Source organism: Haemaphysalis longicornis, unplaced genomic scaffold (assembly GCF_048455015.1).
Source record: "Haemaphysalis longicornis isolate Haplotype H1 unplaced genomic scaffold, Haemaphysalis longicornis Haplotype H1 scaffold_50, whole genome shotgun sequence".
Classification (NCBI taxonomy): domain Eukaryota; kingdom Metazoa; phylum Arthropoda; class Arachnida; order Ixodida; family Ixodidae; genus Haemaphysalis; species Haemaphysalis longicornis.
In genome coordinates this window covers 75,204-90,777 of record NW_027526386.1, presented here as the reverse complement: position 1 = coordinate 90,777, position 15,574 = coordinate 75,204, and the positions used below count along the sequence as shown (strand labels likewise).

Here is a 15,574-nt window from a genome sequence, read left to right as displayed (position 1 = left end):
TTTCATTAGCTCCTTTTTTAACGACCAGGGTAAGCACCTGTTCCTTGCTTTCTATCACGCCGACATTTACCGCCCTCTTCCTAAACCCAAAGTAGCTCGTTTTCTCGCACGTTCTCTCTTGAGAAGCCCGCCGTGAAAACAAAACCAAAACAAACGTCAAACCTCTTTACAATATCAGTATATATGTCAATTACTTTATGTGTATTCACTTTTTGTGTTTAAAAACCTTAAATTTAAGTTATAAACACATTTCAGACTTTGAAAGCAGAAAGATAATTACCAACATTACAGTAGTAACACAATTTTCGTCAAACATAGAGTTGCTGAATTTGAAGTCTGGCAACTATCTCTCACTTTTGTGTGTGTTTTTTCTTGGCGTTTTGTGCCGAGTGGTTGGTGGCGTGATTTAATCTGTTTTATCTATTTCAAGCTTAAATCATAGTTATAGAAGCTTTATGGGTGATGTCTACCCTTCTAACCTACGCGTGTGTTGAACATGGGGACCCCGGAAGAACGATCATCGGCGGATAAAATACTGCGTGTCAAAAGTGGATGACATTGCATCAGAACAAAGCGGGTTCGTGTGTCCGCGAGATGAAGACGACAGTGAAGGAGAATTTTACGTTGGAAACATCGTTTTTGCTCGGGTAAGTACGCATTTTTTATTGTTCTGTATTTGGTTGGAATGAGTTCTGGTGTTTATGGGTCAGTAATTCGCTAGACCCCCATCTCGTTTGCTCTGAGAGCCTACGTGAGTTAGTATACTTGTTTGGCGCCCAGTCCACCGTTTCCGCAGAAGTCAGCATCAATTTACGCTGAAGCTAGACCTTGGCTACGATGCTCGCGCTATGGTACACGGCTGCTAATAATTTCACATCACGCAAGGGTCTTTAACACCGGGGCGTTTGTTTATGTGTCTCTCAAACAGTGCCTTTGCGGTTGCAGATCGCAGTCGCAATTTCGCGTGAGTGGCACAACGCTGTGATTAGTCCTCCCTCGTGAATACCCGCGGTATACCAAGAAATAACATGAACAGGAGGTTCCCTGGAAGTGCATGTGAAAACGCGTACACGTGATTCCATGGCTGGCGTCTCGTAGGTGTTGTGAAATCTCTCACCCCCCCCCTTCACGAATTCCGTGCAGTGCGCTTCGCAGCTATTGCGCTCGCGAGACCGGCGACCGTACGCCTCGCGGTCTTCGGGCCGCGATATGTGTGCTGTTCTCGTGAAGCTCGACAACAGCGAAATTGCCGTACTCGCTCGCCAACGCGCCCCGACAGCGTACGCGTCGACCGGGTGCTGACGGAGTTGTGCTGGAAGAAAAGCAGGCAAGAGATGAGGGCGCACGAGGTGTAGTTAAACATGAGAATTTACAAAGTGCAAGGTGGAGAAAATAGTATGCAAGGGCCGGAAACGGTGAGAGAGTTCGGGCCGCGCGCCAGCGAGCGAGTGTGGTAATTTACGTTGCCGAGTTTCACGAGTCCGGCACGAATATGACGACGCCCGTCTGAGAGTTCATAGAGGTATAGAATTCACATACGTGCAAATTGAAGGTGAAATGCGCGCATGTGGCCTCGCAGGGAGTTAGCATAGTCTCGGGGTAGTGGGGGAGATTTCACAACGCCTACGAGGCGCCTGCCGATTCTGTCAGAGTAGCTTTCGGGAAGTCTGGGGCTTGATATCAGAGGCATATGTATTGTTTAAATTAGTGCAGAAAATTGAGCCAATTCGCAAGTTCTCATTTTCGCAAAACCGCAGGCCATACAGAGACTAACAAGAAAGCTGTAGGCACTCACTCAACTCGATTTATATTGGAGAATTGAACGTGCAGATACAAGTCAGACATTGAAATGGAGGAGCCTCAACTATCACACACCAGTTCCGATTGAAAGCAAGGGATACAGATGAGCTGCTAGCATGTGTTCCTTGCAAATTAGCTCAGTAGCTAGCTTTGCATATATCATGCATACCCCACTCACAGTACCTGCGGGTCTAATAAATACATTCTTACTGTGACCTAAATTTCACTTGGGGTGTTCCGGGAATGTTCTTATTAGTGCCTTGGAGGTTACTGTCTTTAAACGATTAAAAATCTACTTGATGTAAGCATTTGTGCTTTGTGTGTGCTCTTCTTGTATTTCAACAAGTGTCAGCACACTCACAGATTATGCACCTGCAGGTGCTGCTGCTGGCTGTCCTGGGTCAGCTGCCTTCCAGTCCAGTTTCAAAGGCTTTGCCAGGGCCTCCCTTGGCCAACCGACACTGCACCTGCTGTACCCAAGTACTGCCTGGCCTTTCGTTGGTGCTCCGTACGCTTTGCCGCCAGGAATGGTCATTCATCCGTCATCTGGCCGCTTGGACCACCCGTTCAGAAGTCAGCGCATTTGCTCGACACATCGGTCCAGGCGCTGCTGCCATATCGGTGCACCCACCGATTATGTATTTTCAGGTTAGTTATTGCATGTTGTGGAACTTGCCATGATGTATACCTGTTAGCAGTGCTGTGCGTATGGAGCGTGTCATTGCTTAGCAGAGATATTGAAGAGAATCTGGGGCTGACGACTAAAGGGCAAGAAGAGAAATTGAACTGACTTTGAAGCAAGTATTCGTATGTAATCAAGCCAAGCAAACATTTAGGATCTTTAGATATGGTTTTAAACTTGCAATACAAACTGGTCTACTTCAGATCATACTGGTAATAATCATACTATACCGAAAAGTACATCCCGCAGTCTGTAGAATTCTGACAGCGCTTTTTTCGCAGTCTCTCATGACAGGCACTAATCTCAATGGTTGGAAGATAGTCGAGGTAGCACCAGTCTTTAAATCAGGAGACGGTACTTCACCATTAAATTTCCCTAACAAGCACCATATGCAAGGTCAGGAAACATTTCATCCACTCTCAGGTCGCTAATTATTTATAAAATCACAATATCACATTCGAGTATCACCACGGTTTTCACAAGGGTTACTTGAGAAACACAACTTTCAGGATTTGTTCACGATCTACATTGATCCATTGACACAGGCTTACAAACTGCGGTAGTTTTTCTCGATTTTTCTAAAGCATTCAATCGCATTGCACACCACAGACTACTTCTCAAACTTCACCCTAATGTCCTCACTTGAGCAAAAGACTTTCATTCTTCTCAAATGCAGTTTACTTCTAATAACTATATACTTCTTTTGCTCGTGCCACTTTGTTGTCCCCCCAGGCAGGCTGCTTGGTCTATCTTCCATGTTGCATATCCTCCCATGTAGGTCTATTTGCAGATGATGTTGTAATTTATCACACAATTTCTTTCAACTACTACCGTCAATGTTTTCAATCTGATCTTAACACAATTAACTCCTGGTGCTGCAAATGGCTAATGTCGCTTATCTCTAAAACAAAGTGCATGACTTTAACGGTGGCAAGTCTCGGATTGTAAATACTTACTTCATTAACAACAGCCTGATTACCTCTTGAGACAAAGGTGTTTTGGTAGGCCGGTAGGGGAGGGGGGATTGCATGGTGGATTTCAAAAGGTACATCGATTGGGAAAATAAGACGTGTGATTAATATTTTCATTTGCACTCCAAAACTCGCTTTATTTCATATGTTTAACCCACTGCCGTGGCTAGGGTGGTGTGCTGTGGAGGCGAATGTCGGTTAGATACCGCTTGGTGTAGCCGCTTTTCAGATGAAGGCAACACGTAAAGACGCCCGTGTTTGGAGATTTCGATGCGCACAAAAATACCCAGATGGTCAAAATTAATGCGAAGCCTTCCCCTACAGTGCTCCCCATATCCCAAGTGTAGCTTTGGCGTGTTAAACCACCGTTTTTTTTTCATGTTTTTGGTATAGTACCAGCTGCTGTAGCAGGTGCAACTTAAAGGTAAAATTATACATAATGTTTCCAAGAGCTAAATATAAAGGCCATATTGAAGTGCGTTTATGGGTCTATCTCATAGCAGTATTGAAAGGTTATATACTCTGGTGCAGGTTAAGAACGCCAATGGCTCATGTGGTGTAGTCCAGTGTTTGACGGAATGCCGTGTAGGCAGGTAAAAGCATTATTGCAGTGATGATACGTAGGTCACTGACCAAGTCAAGAAAGCCATTTAACGGTTTGTTGCTTGTTCACGGTGAGCATGTGTCGTGGAAAACGAAGCTATATATTGGGCATTACGCGGCGCAGTGAGTTTGCATAGATATGGTGCAGATTGCCATCCATTATGTTGATAATGTTGGGCATCGTCTGAACAATGAGGGACTCGAGCAGTAATCGAGAAGATAGATTGCACTCAGTTGTCAGTAATTTTGTCTTGTTCCAGTCGACCACGTGTCCCGTCCTCTCACGGTGCTCTGCCAGTGGACTTGTTTTTGCATGGCCCTTGTTCACTTCGTTCCAGTGCTGCATTAATCTTCTGTGCAGATTGCCAGTTTCGCCAATGTACACTGATTTGCATTCAGCGCATGGAATCTAATAAACAATACCCGGAAGCTTGGAGCGTGAGAGGGGGTCTCTCACGCTGACAATGTCAGAACGCAGCTTGCTAGTGGGCACATGCACAATGTATGCACTGCGTGTCTTGAAAATGTGTGCGAGAGTTTCACCGATGTGTGGGACGTAGGTAATTGCTGCACGTTTTGATGCAGTCGTTGTCCTGAATATAATGCCTAAAGCATTATATTCAGAAAGAAGCGAAGAGGGCGACTAGCAAGAATCCACATTGACATTAGCAGGCAGAAGCGTCCACAAGGCCTGTGTCAAAACGTGCTGCAATTCTCGTCCTACACATCAATCAAACTTTCGCACGCATTTTCAAGAAACACATTGTGCACATCGTGCAGGTGCCCACTAGCAAGCTATGTTCTGACATTGTCAGCGTGAAAGACCCCCTCTCACGCTTCAAGCTTCCAGGTGTTGTTTATGTTTTGAACAAAAAAAGTGCCATTTAAACGTGACACCTCCTTCCTTGCCGATTTCTGATGCCTGATTGTTCAGTTTGTGGGGATACGTTTAGCAGATTGCTCACATGTCTAACCTGTATTTGTGCTTGAGCAGTCAAACGCTGATGTTAGCAGTGAAGTAGGTGAAAATTGTAGTTTGATTGTAGTTGTGTGCAGATTACCTACATTGTGTTAATTCGTAGAAAAGCAAAATTGAGGTAACCCTGCTAACTGTTCCGCATTGCAGCATTTTATTATGCGAACGTTAAGGAGTTCAGCTGCTTGTTAAAGGTGAAATAAACAGTGGTACAAAAAGAAGAGCATCTACTAAACAGAAATATCTTCACAATCGCAGGATGCCAAATGTCCGCCTACCAACTTGTGTCCTGCATCGTTTCTGCTGGCTGGAGCGGTTCATGGAGCATTTTCCAGCTTCTCAAAGTTTGTGGTCAAGCGCTCCTCCAAGTGAAAGATGCCGCAGAGGGATCTTTTGTTTTAATGCCACAATTTCACGTGCTCAGCAGCAAATTTACTCGTAAGGCTTTTTAAATATTCATCACCCAAGAGGGCATGTTACCTTCGTCTTCGGTGGAATGTGTCTGCACTCAGGTTATTTGTGACAGAAACAAGTGGACCACGTCATGAGAGTCATTGAGGCCTTGTTGATTGTGCATGCTTCTGAAATGACATTTTCATTAAGCTGAATACTTTCCACATATTACGATTTGTGAACAAATTATGGTAAAAGTCATGATTAGTTGTACTACACTGCAGGAAGGAAATGCCAACATACGTTTTAAGCACCTGTGATATTTCAGATCGTTGGCTGGTGAGCAATAAAACAAAACTGAAATTTTTTTAAAGTAAAATCAAATATTCGTTGTCACCCGTGCATGACCATAGTAAAAGCTATCTAGTCACCAAATTTAGAATTAGACACGAAATGCCAAGAAAAATAGGGAAATAAACTAGACAGCTGGCTACAATAAACCAATTCGTAAAATTCCTCAATGTCTATCAAGTGATGATTGAGGCGGGTTAGTTAAGATGTCAGTGGGTTTACACACCCAACTTGCAGGGAAGCACATGAGCTCCCAATATTAACATGTTTTTAGTGAAGACCGTCTTCCTTCATTAAGCTGCTTTGCACATTGATGCCAGTCTGATAAATGTCCTGAATTTTTGTTATGATCAATCTTTGTATGGGAACCATATATTTTTATATGATGTCGCTGTGTATTTCTGAAACTGTATCTAGTCACTAATTCCAATTTGTCGTGGTCAGGTTTTTTCAACTAATTCGTAGCTTTTTTAACAATTATGGTATATTTTGTGTGCCTAAAGGAATGCCTCATTGCATGTTTAGCCTATGTAGTGTTGAAAGCGGACATTTTGCTTCAAAGTGGAATGTCGGGCTAGCAACAAGGTACTTCGCGTGCTGCTCACTTTCATTCATGCCATTATTTTTTATATTATTATTTAAAATTAAAAGCCAACTAATTTGCTGTCGTTTTAATTTTTTCATTTACTTTGTACTTTCTTTTTTTTTCAACTTTGTGTAAGGATTGACTATCCATATTTTTATGATACCAAGGCGTTGGACTGGACTAGCTGGTACATGTTTGAATGGATGAAAAACCATAGGAAAACCCAGGACACAGAAGAGAACGACGGGACAAATTTGTGCCGTCATTCTGTTTTAACTGTTTCCTGTGTTTACCACTGGTTTTTTATGCATTCAAACATTTTTTATGAGTTTGTTGAACAGTGATTAGTTTAGGTGTGTTCAAACAATTGTTGGCTGCGAAGGCTCCCTGTAGCATTTGTATAAGTGCTCTCTGCTTTTTTTTTTGAGCCAATACCCCACCACCAGTCTTCATGACGTGGTCTTTTGTAGAAATAAGTTGAAATAAATATTTGTTTGCATTGCTTTACATGTTTTGAAAGAATTTCTTGTTCATTCTTGTTTCATTCAACCCCGTTTCAGAATCCTGCTTAAGGCATTTCCTCTGTTATTTTTTTTCAGAACCAGGAAGGGTGCTCATCCTCGGTTCTTGCTGAAGCAGCAGTATCCATACTTCACACGTGAGCTCTGAACACACAGTAATTATGGTATGAAACATTCTACCAGTATAAGCCTGCTTTGTAGACATCATTGTAGATGTCAAAGCTCTTGACAGTGTAGTCTAATGTCTGGTGTAACGGGCAATGTCTACAACTTGTAAAAATTAATTTTGTGGCTATGATGTTTGTGATTATTTTAAAATGCACGTCAACTACTATTTAGAATCGCTGTCTAAATTGGCAGCCATTTTCCTGGTGGATACAGAAAGTGAAAAAGCGCATGTGTAGAGATTTCAGTGCACCTTAAATGTCCCAAATTTGCTAAAGCTAATCCAAAGCCCTCCTTGTGGTGCACTTCATATCCCATGTACAGTTTTGCGTAAAAACAGCTAAAAATTTATGATCAATTTAAACTTATTTTAATGTTTTTAAATGCAAATATTCTCAATTTAAGCTGCCATATTTAGAGTAAAATATTTTGTAACAATTATATAGCTACCAAAGGTTTACAGAAAAGCTTTTTGCTTTTGGTTGTGCACCTTCTTATCAAAAGAAAAATGTTGTTAAGAAAGGCAGAAGAAACCCAACTATGGAAATTAGCAAACCCTAAAGCTGCGGATAGAATGAATGTTTTGTAGAGAATCTTTTGCTGATTTCAGTTATAGTCAACTCTAAAAAAGTCTATCGACGTAGAATGCTTACCGTGAGGCACCTCGTAATACTAGCCAAAACTAATGGGCCCTGGCTGTTGGCTTTTCATTTGCAACAGTGACAAATGACCCCACATCCACTGGCAGGGACATAATGCAAGGCACCATGTACAAGCTAGCCTCATGATAAAATAATGTTTTCTGAACAATGCCATTACATTTCAACCATGGGCTTCACCAGGGAACTTGTATGCATTGTTCTGTGATGTTTGCAGTTCTTGTTATTGCTATGTGGGGTCATTTAGTCTAAAGGTATGTTTATAAAACTCCAAATACCACCAAACCTTGCAAGTGCTGTACCATATGAATATTTTTCCGTAAAGCAAAAAGAATAATGCAAACGAAAATAAATGGCTTGGGTACCCAACTTTTATAAGTAGATTATGAGCCGCAGTACGGAGGGAACTATATTATGAGCCGCATTACGGAGGAAACTATACATTTTGCATTTGGTCTTCCTTGATATTGAACCTTCCTGCTCAGCTCAAGAATAAGGCACTAAACATTGCAGGTAGCTACCTTGATTGGAAGTTTGATGCAATACTAAGAAGCCAAGGGTTTTAAGGTTCAAGGAAGTTTTGTGTGGTTGAAGTGTTGCACACCTAATTGCTTTCACTGCACAGCATGGTTAGGCTCTGCAGTGAATCTCGAAGGATGTGTACTGCAGTTCGGCAAAGTGAACATATAATTGGTTTTTTACGAAGTTTTGGGTAATCAACTAGCTCTAAAGTTATAACTGTACTGAGATGTGGCTCCTGACTTTTTAAATTGATGTTTTAACAATCGGTGACACAAGTTCAAGGAAATTATCAGCTGATGTTGAGCTTCAATGGAATGTCTCACAGAACCGAGCTTGGAAAGCACGAATGTTTCATACCATAATCGTGTGTGATATTGTGCAATATGTGGCCTCACACCTGCTGCACCTGTGAACCGAGGATGACGCACCCGTTTTGTACCCCTTTAGGTGGGTGCTTTTGCAGAAGATGCTCCTACAGATTGGGGTGCTAAGTAGCACCCTAGGATACTTTTAGGCGGAAAAGGGTGTTTATAAGGCACCTGTCTTCTGGGGTGCTTCACAGAGGGTGCTCCTGCGGCGACAAAATCCAAGCACCCTAAAGGGCGTAAAATATTCAGTTTTTAGGGTGCTCCTGCGGCGACAAGCTGAAGCACCCTTTTGGGCGTAAAAATTTTTTGTGTGTATCACGGAAGATAATGACGAGATCAGGTTTAGCAACAATTGCGGTGTGTCGGTTAATACATTCATGGAAACCCTGTGTTTCTATTCGGAGTCTACGTTTGTGGAATGGAAAGGAAAATTTTATGTTCAAAAAAACAGGTGTATGTTTAAGATCCAAAGTTGCCCCGGCGCTTAGCAATATTTTTCTATGCAAAATAGATCGACAAATCGACCACAACCTTGGTGGGGCGGCCACAAAAATTGTAAGGTACGTCGATGATTTCCTTGTGTTTGTACAGTCTGATAGCCTTCGCCGCAGGGTTCGTGATGTTCTGAGTCTTTTTGATCAGCATGGTTGTGGACTGAACTTTACAGTAGAGCTACCGAAAGCGAATGAACTACAGTTCTTAGACTTAAGGCTTTTTCGGGAAAAAAATCACGTTTGCTGGGCGTACGTCCCGCGCTCAAAAAAGCCCATATTAAACTTCAACTCTGGGCACTCAAAGGTAGTAGAGATGGGAATTGCTGCTTCTTGTCTGCGTTCAGCCATTACAAAGTCTTGTTGTGATAGAGTATCCACAAGTTTTCATAATCAATTAGATAGACTAAAAAAGGCTGGTTTTCAAGAGTCGGTCGTGCGGAAGGTTGTTCACAAGTTAATAAACTGTGTGAAGTCTAATTGGGCGACCAAGGAAAAGGACAGCGAAAAACAGCCCACAAAACCGGCAGTCATTCCCTACGTGCATAAGTTTGCGCATGGGTTAAAGAATGTTGCCAATAGGTTTGATGTCAGAGTGGTTTTCTAGGCTCCGAATACACTGAACAGTGTGTGTAGCAAAGTAGATAGGTTGTTATCAAATAGTAAAAAATGCCAAAGAAAACTATACTGCGGAGTAGAGCACAACCCCCCCTTTGTTCGTTGTGCAACGTGTGTTGTTTATTGCTTACCGTTGAATTGTGGCCATATCTACGTGGGCCAGACTGGGCGATGTTTGAATATACGCCTGCAAGAGCATCGAAGTTCAGTAAAGTCGAAGGATGGCTCTAACTTGGCGAAACACTGTTCTGCGTGTGGATGTACACCAATTTTTTGCGAGGCTTCAGTTTTATAAAAATTTCGAAACAAAACCACGAGAGAAGTTATAGAATCATTCCACATTAAAATGTGTGGCGAACGGTGTGTCAGCGCCCCCTCCCTCACTTTGACCGACAAGGAATACTCCTATCTGTGTCACACGTTGCGGAACTAATGCTTTGGTCTATCTAAGGTTGAGGCGCTGTTCCAGGCTTTTGCGTACTATAAGTTTGGCTTGGGTTGTATCTTTATCTTTTTCTGCCGCATGTGCCTCGACCGCTGTTAAGTCTTGTAATGGTGTGTATAATGGGGGAGGGAATCCGACCACGTGTACTCTGGATGGTATATATTTGTATGTTTTTAAATAAACGAGTAGTTGCGGGTAAGCGCCGTGCTGTCTACGTCTTCCTTCGTCCTTGTTTTTTGAGGGCTTTTGTTTTCCACCAAGATGAACACATACCAACTAGCCCAACTTTCCGTTCTTCTGCAGTACATTTCCCGCTGAAAGTTCTCCATGACTGGCACTCGCGGACAGAGTGTTCTCCAAAGTGGAGCGGTGTCGGCGGGAACGATAACCTTATTGCTCGGCGATGTTTTTCGGCGCGCGTTCGCTGGCTCAACCGCCAGCCTAAGCAGCATTCGCTGTTGAAAGATTCAAATGCCCATTCGTATAACGACAAAAACGGTTGAAACGCGAAGCTTTTGAGGCGTGAACTTTGATCGATGCGGTTCAGCCACTGTTCACTTCACCCGAAATTACCATCATCATAGTCAAATAAAGTTGGCTTTCCTGCAGTGCGTTTTCGCGTACGGTCGCCATCAGTAAGGCAACGAAAGCTTCGCTTTAAAACAAAAGAGGTTGATTTTTAAAACTGCAAATAAATGTACAACCGAACCTGGAAAATTATAATGTAATAATAAATAGTTGGTAATAAAATTGCTCTATAGAGCAAAATATGAAATAAACCGTTCGCAAATTCAAACACGTAGAGTATGTACGAAAAAGAAAAAATACTGCACAAGCAAGTTCAATCGTGGCAAGGAAGAAACTATAACTTTTCACTACACGTTTTCTAAAAAACACACCAGAGGTTAAAACAGGTGGTTACTGAAGAGGTCCACCAAAAAGTCGATCTTTTGGTGCACGCCAGGGTTGTCCGAGAGCGAAAAAAGAAATCATACTCCCCTCCGCCTAGCGATGACGATAGTTGAACGCGAAGCTATGTTGCGACGGATTCTTTGGTTGTCGTCAGAGTTTTCCAAACAGCTTCGACCACGTAGAATTCGAGCAATCGGATAGACGCCGGCTTCATAACGCGAGGGACTCAGTTTCGATACCGGCTACGGGAAGCGTTTTGTTCTTTCATTTCACCCACGGCATTCATCATCATCGTCATAGAAAGTTGGCTTTCCTGCTGGTCGTTTTTGCGGTACATACCATTATTCCGGAGGCTCTACTACGGTGCTCCCCAAATGTAGATTCGACGTTCAAAACCCAAGTATGCAATATTTTATAGGGTTGATAAAATTGCATTATACCCTGCAATTATAAACTTGTGGTTCGGTAACCACCGTTATGCATATTATTTACCCTGAAACATGTTTCATTCAGGGTAGGGCCCGCTGGTTACAGGCTTTTTCGCAAGCCGGGCTACTCACTGCCACACGGGCAGTAATCAGTTACTAGTGTTCCTAGCCACTGACTAACAAAATATGCACTGACAAAATATGCAAAAATAGGCAATACTAAAAACAACCATCAGTTCAAACATTGGTAAATCACAGCCTCTAATTGAACAATAAAGCAGTATTTTTAACATGGCTCAACTGATTACAAGGACGGTATATTTATGAGCGACTGCAATTATGTCCGAAGTTTCGCTCCATTCTTCCCGTAACCACGGTTCTATGCCGTTGGTGTGTGTCGTGCTGAATCCCACCTCCTCTTACACTTTGATTTCTTTTTATACCTCGGCGGTGCTCACGCGCCGGCACCTGTTTTCTCTCCACCCTTTACTTTTTGTGTGTGTTTTCCTTTCCATGCCGTCGGCGACACGGACGCACATTCGAAACAGCGCTGGCGCGCGGTACGTCCTCGCCTTCTCCTGCCCTGCGCTTCCCCCCCTACACACACACACTCCTTTGCAAACTGTCCCTCTGGCTAGACACACGGACGCCTTTGCCCGGTACTCAGTCGACGGTCGACAGGTCTGCAGGTCACTGCAGCACGACGCAGTCGTACACGATAAACTGTGCACCTCCTCCCTCCATACACACACACAGAGCATAAACTTCAGGAGGCATTGGTGGCATTAGTTCAGAAAGCAGCCGAAACAGGAGAGCCCACGTAAACGTAACTGCGGGTGCTCCACCGCGGCCGCATCGCCGCCTCTCCAAGCCCCGAAGCGAAACGCCTGGCTCCAGTGGTGGTGGAGGGGTCGGGATGGCGACGCCGCCCCGCTGGCGCCTGTTGGCGGCTGTAGGGAAGCACAACGATTCATGTAGGAGCTGGCCCATACAAAATTACTCCCTGTTCTGTGCTCATAGTGTACATGCTAGATCAAGCTTCCCCCTCAACTTTCTCGGCGAGCGCCTCCTCCCTTTTTTCTAACCGTCTGACGGAAATAAAAAGCGCTTTCATGGCTCACTGCCACACACTCGCTCGTGCGCCCCGCGGCTCGAGCACGCAGTAGGTCGGCCAACATGGCACACTGGAAACATTTATTTGAAATTACTTGCGAAGAAAGCAAACAAGCTGCACACTAACAATGGTCAGCGCAAAGGGAAACAGGACATGAAGAGTAGGAAAGACACAAGCGCTGCCTATAGTTGAAGGTTTATCATTAAAACACGCAATTTAAGCGAAAATGGGGATAAAAAACAAACAAACAAACAAAACCAGGCGGCCCCCCAAAACGTTATCTCACACACACACACATGAATTGTCTAGAAAGGGAACATCATGTTGTGTCGGCGCATTCTGCGTCGTTCCTACTTAGGGCCAAATTATCGTGTAAAGGCTTCATCGGCCCTCAGCTTGGACGTTTTTGATAGCTTGAAGGCTTCAAGGTACAATTCATAAATTCACAGCAAATGAACAACGGCCCGTCACGTCTAAGATTAGGGTCAAGGTACTTGAAATTGAACGTTCTGTCTTCTGTGAATGTTTACGGATCCTGTTTTGATGCCAGCAGGATCTGGATAAGCGAGGTTATGAAATTGAATGAACTATAAATATTCACGGGTGAAATTTTAATTCCATAAGGAGCTGGATAAGCAAGGTTATGAAGCATAAGGAATATTGATGGTACAGCTGCGTGCGTCATATAAAGTGTCTTCTACCAGGTACGTGGTGTCATGTATTTTACATCTGTGCGATAGAATTCGCGTTATATTTCTTTTTCGTATATTCTTACATAAACGTACCTGCGCGTTACAATCCCATCGTTGCATCCATCCGCAAAGCCCCGCCGACAAAGATGCAATGTTAGATGGCCGGTCGCCATTTGGGTGCTCAAAACTCAATGAGGTGCAACTCGCAGCTGCAAATGATGAGGAAGCTTCTTGTTGCCTCTTGTTCTAGTCATCCAGGCCTGACAGAAACTCTGCGGGCGTGCAAGAATGCTAAATATTAACATAACATAAAATAGCCGCATACGACATGTGGGGCCTAAATATTTACATACGATCATCGCTGACTCTGTTCGTTATCTTCTCGGCAACCTGCTCGTCGGCAATCTGCAGCCCATCGAGAAGTATTATGCGGTCCCCAGCACGCCGTCAGACCCACCCCCCCCTCTTGTCACCTCCTATCTGAAGGCCGCTCCCCCCCCCCCCCCCGCATTGACCTCAAAGAGGGTTAGACGAGGGATGAGAACAGAGGATTGATCGCTTCAAGTCAGCATTGTCCCCCCTGTTCGCACTAAGCAGAATACTGTCAACTATTGTGAAATATTGTTAGCAATTCGCTGATTTTTTTCTCTTTGCCTGCAAAGGCCCCTGTCCCCGCTCACCGATTTTCCGTCCAGCCCTCCGCCATTTCGGCTTCATAAAACTCGGCCCTCCATCTTAAAAGGGTACCGAACCTTATTTCTGTCAAGTGCTAACTGAGAATATATGAAGCAAGAGCGTAATTAACAAAGTAAGACCCAACAAGGAAACAAAAAGGCCTCTAAGCTCGCCCGAAAGCTTTGTTCTACGGTTCCTGCTTTCGGAAATACAAAACAGATTTCAGGCTGCTGACGGTCTCTGCATTTTATGACTGCACGACGATACAAAAAAAATTAGTGCCATTACACTCTGTGAAGAAGGATGACCTGCGGAGCTGGACGCAGTGCGCGAAATGCACGAGACAAGACACGTTTGTTTGTAATTTGCGATCGAGCAATTGCAATTTAGCACATTGAAACATTGCAGGACTCAAAATTTATTGTCATGGAATAACATGAAGCTGTCTGTTTCCCTCCCGCGTCGTACGCCTCTTAGTGTCTGCGCAACACCAGCCCAATACAATGGACGACGGAGGACACCGGAGGAAAGTTCGAATTGCAATGGTGTAGTGGACGTATACTTTAAACCTTTCGCCAGCCCAACAGACATGTCATCAGTGAGGGCATGAAACCGGTATCTGTGCGTTGTGCGTGCAGCCTCCCCTCTTCTCTCTTCTCTCAGATCGTGCCAGAAAACCGGAAACCAGTTATGTGCGTGTGCTTAGAAGTGAAAGGAACCGCCGAAATCGTCGCTCTGAAAGCCGTTCAAGCTGAACAAGAAATATTGGCTCATGTTGATGGTGCTATTCATCTGGGAGAGATTCCCAGCTACTCGGCGAGCTGGAACGTGTGGTAGAACCGGCGGCGGAAGGGGTTTTCTACTGTTTTCGCACGCATTCTTCGGCTTTTGTCCCAGCAGATGCTCCTTCGATTCCCGCTATTCTTCCTTCGACTAGACAACACGTGTCTGTCCATAGGGAGTTAAAACCTGGAAGTACTCGAGCTTTATTCTAGCTAGTGGACAAACAGCTTGCTGTCCGTTTGCATCCCGCGTCGTAAGCATCAGACTGTCTGTGTAACACACCAACCCAAGCCGCATTCAGTACAGCTGACAGGTCGACTTGAGCCGCGAGGCTTGCACGTTTAAATTTCCCGCCAGCACCACGTGCATGTCATCGGTAGCGGCATGAAGACTATCTATGCATGCACGCCCCCCTTCTTTCACCCCAACCAGTGCACGCATAACCCGGCAATTGGTGATCGCCGCGTGCTTAGGCGTAAAATACACGGGCGAAAATATCGCGCGGAAAGCCTTTCTTGCTGAAAAACTATCGGCTCACGTTGGCATTAAAGCCGGCAAGTTGCTCTGGTAACGCCTGATAAGAGCTCTACCGCCGTTATCAGCCGATTGCGAAGCTTGTGAAAGAGGAATCGGTGGTGGGGAGGGGAATAACAGTTGTGAAAGCGGTGTCAGCAGTTGCAAGGAGAAGTCTAGTTGGGTCCGCATTATTGTGGGCTGCGTTTCAGGTTACATGGTACACAAAATTAGCGAGATCACACAAACCAAGGAGACAGCACAAATGCAGCTATCAACATATTTCTTCCAAGTACAATAGTGGCA

The 15,574-nt window shown here is 44.2% G+C and overlaps 2 long non-coding RNA genes across 2 annotated transcripts in view; both read left to right on the top strand.

Moving 5' to 3' along the window:
- LOC144140822 (uncharacterized) overlaps window positions 1-15,574 on the top strand; it is a 158,053-nt gene that overhangs the window by 130,175 nt on the left and 12,304 nt on the right. The window lies entirely within an intron of this gene.
- On the top strand, window positions 369-6,095 carry LOC144140814 (uncharacterized). Its single transcript, XR_013316358.1, has 3 exons — window positions 369-647; window positions 2,179-2,448; window positions 5,291-6,095. It is a non-coding gene; the product is annotated as an uncharacterized LOC144140814 (long non-coding RNA).